Genomic DNA, 3,239 nt, shown 5'->3' on the forward strand with positions numbered 1-3,239 from the left:
GGTGGCAAATGGAGTAAGACCAGTTTGATTTGGAGTTATTCTCATCCATAATTAACCAGGGATAGGAGAGAGAATTTAAGTGCACCCTTCCATCAAACATTTTGACAGGTGGGCGGGACTTCCGGTGAGGGCGGGACTTCCGGTGGGGGGCATATGGGCGCCATGTGGTTGCCATGTGGGCAGGGGGGTGTGTCCAAGGGGCGTAACAGTGGATGTTGATTGGTTGTCGTCATTAGGGGCGATACCTTAAATGAGTCAATTAAAACACAGGGGTGTGTTTAAGGGTGTTACGGGGAAGGCCTTAAATGAGCCAATTAAAACACACAGGGGTGTGTTTAAGGGTGTTATTAATAATCTGTATGTTTTTTTCAGGCGTTAATACATCTAAAAAACAAAACAACAAAAAAAAAGACATGCATCCTTTTATATTTTTAAAGGTATAATCAACTTAATGTTGACCTATCACATGAAATCCTAATAAAGGAACTGTGTAACCTGACAGAATTGTAAGTTAATTTTTGCTTTACAGCAGGACCTATTTGTTGAATATATGAGCCAGTCTAAATCCGTTCAAAATAGAAAAGACCTAAAAAAGTAAATAAAAAAAAATTGTGCTTCACTACATCGATGGAACGAGAAAAACCTTCAGCTTCTGCGTCAACATACTGGAAAAGCAGCTGAAAATAGGTAAGACGAATATCAGATTAACAGAAAAAAAAAAAGAACATCAGTATACTGTTTCCAAGTTACAAATTGACTAGCAATGATGTGTTTGTTTTTGAATCATGAGAGACTCCATTTTAGGAAAAAGGAATGATAATTTAAGTTACCTGTAGCTTTTCTAAAAAACATTTTTACTTTTTCATCTTAGAGTTACAGGGGGTTACAACTGTTAGGGGCAATGTCAGGAAAGGGGCAGTTACGTCTGTTTCTTAGATAACATATCACCTTTGAACTCAAGAAGGGTTTTGGTCTTAAAAACATAGGCAGCTGAAATAGGTAAGACGAATATCAGATTAACAGAAAAAAAAAAGAACATCAGTATACTGTTTCCAAGTTACAAATTGACTAGCAATGATGTGTTTGTTTTTGAATCATGAGAGACTCCATTTTAGGAAAAAGGAATGATAATTTAAGTTACCTGTAGCTTTTCTAAAAAACATTTTTACTTTTTCATCTTAGAGTTACAGGGGGTTACAACTGTTAGGGGCGATGTCAGGAAGGGGCAGTTACGTCTGTTTCTTAGATAACATATCACCTTTGAACTCAAGAAGGGTTTTGGTCTTAAAAACATAGTCTTTGCAGTTGAGATAACACTGTCATGTTCTGGTATAAAATACTGTGTGTAAATGTTGGGGCTCTGTTTCATTGGTTAACCTCAGTGTCAGGGTCTTCAAATGCTGAATGTCTTTGAACCATAACACTTGTTACATTGAAAAATACCAGTACTGACAAGAAAAAATGTCGGTAAATATTTCAGGAAACCCGGAAATTGTGGCTTCTTCTTCTGATAATTCACAAAAGCACAATGACATCTTAAAACGTAAGTAAGTAAGTAAGTATCATTAAATGCATGTGAATGTTCTCAATTTTTTGTTTATATATATTGTTTATATATATATATATATATATATATATATATTTTTTTTTTGTTTCTTTGTCATAGAACCCACCGCTGATGACCTTGATGATTTCATCTTGACACAATCAGATTATGGTAAGTAAATGTTAAATGCAATAATATATATATATATATATATATATATATTATAGTTAACCCTTGACAATGTTTCAATTTATAGATTTGATGAGAGAGGTAAACCCGAATGATCAAGTTGGAGGATTTAGCGGCTGGAATAGACACTCTAAATTGAGAAGGCGAATTATCTCCAAACAAGAAAAACTCGCAACTACATCTGAACTTTCTTCTAACACAGAAATTACGACAGATTCTTTGAATACTCCTCCGCCAATTATCATCATTTCCCCTGAAGACACACCGGATAAGTTACCGGCACCTCCAGAAAGTAAGTCCTAAGAACTAACTGTTTTTCTTTGAGAGTGAATGTATTTTATTTATGTGTTATTAGAGACTTTTGTTTTAAACCTCAGATAAAACTGTTTACAGATTCGACTGAGAGCTCTGTGGAAGACATAGTTGTCGAGCAGGAGCAAGGTAAGGAAATAAAAATTAAATAAAAACAATATATATATATATATATATATATGTATTTTAAGCATAGTTCAATAAAAATGTCATATAAACCTGTTTACAGATACATCCAAAGATGCCACATTAAATCCGCCCACCAGAAGGTCGCTTTTCAAAGATCAAGACAGCTTTCAGCAGAACGGCACAGTTTCAGTCCAACAAGAAGTGAAATCTGCAGGTTTTACCGCAAAGAATCGGAGTAAGATTAAAAAAAAAACTTGTGTATTTTAAAAACTATTTTTTCGTTTTATTTATGAACGCTGTGCTGCGCAGCGTAAGATAACTTTTTATTGTCTTCTGTTTTTACAGAATATTTAACCCCGGCCAAAAGACAGCGACTCTTTGCGCTACAAAGCAGAGCAACGCTAGTGAGTGGATTAATGAACGGTACGTTTTAATTCATACATACATACTGAATTAATTTTAATTCCCCTTTTTTTTTTTTTTTTTTTTTTTTTTTTTTTTTTTTTTTTTTTTTTTTTTTTTTTTTTCAGCTTTAATGTGATTATTTCAATATATATATATATATATATATATATATATATATATATATTTATTATCTTTTTATTTATTTTTTTTCTTTATCTTTTCCAGAGGCGACGTTGATGGTGGAACAGATTTCATCGAGACCTGGACAGCGCAGGAAGACAGTCTCTACAGTCTCACGGGATCTTCGTAATAAGGCCTCTTCGTTAACGCTTCTGGCTGCATGTCAGATTCTGTTAAAGAAGCATTTTGGTGACATCAAGGTGATTTTAAACTGAACTGATCACTGTGTTTTTTTTTTTTTTTCTGTAGGTTAGTTTTTTTTTATTTTCGTTTCTTATGTTCATAGAAAATGGATAACCGAATCAGACTTGCCCTGGATGAAATAAGAAATTTAGTTAATGAACTTAACGAAATTCCCGTTAATGCAGAAGAAAATAGCACACCGTCTCCACACAGCATTGAGCAAAATGATCATAACCCCTCTACGACACACTCCGCAGATCGGCACGGGGGTCATTTTAATACGGACGTAGCAGTT

General features: G+C 34.2%; 1 long non-coding RNA gene across 1 annotated transcript; it reads left to right on the plus strand.

Annotated features, from left to right (window-relative positions):
• Nucleotides 1-1,530: 1,530 nt before the first annotated feature.
• LOC124872247 lies at nucleotides 1,531-1,982 on the plus strand. Its single transcript, XR_007039232.1, has 3 exons — nucleotides 1,531-1,543; nucleotides 1,667-1,717; nucleotides 1,803-1,982. It is a non-coding gene; the product is annotated as an uncharacterized LOC124872247 (long non-coding RNA).
• The last annotated feature ends 1,257 nt before the right edge of the window (nucleotides 1,983-3,239 follow it).

The sequence above is a fragment of the Girardinichthys multiradiatus genome, chromosome 8 (assembly GCF_021462225.1).
Source record: "Girardinichthys multiradiatus isolate DD_20200921_A chromosome 8, DD_fGirMul_XY1, whole genome shotgun sequence".
NCBI classification, from domain to species: domain Eukaryota; kingdom Metazoa; phylum Chordata; class Actinopteri; order Cyprinodontiformes; family Goodeidae; genus Girardinichthys; species Girardinichthys multiradiatus.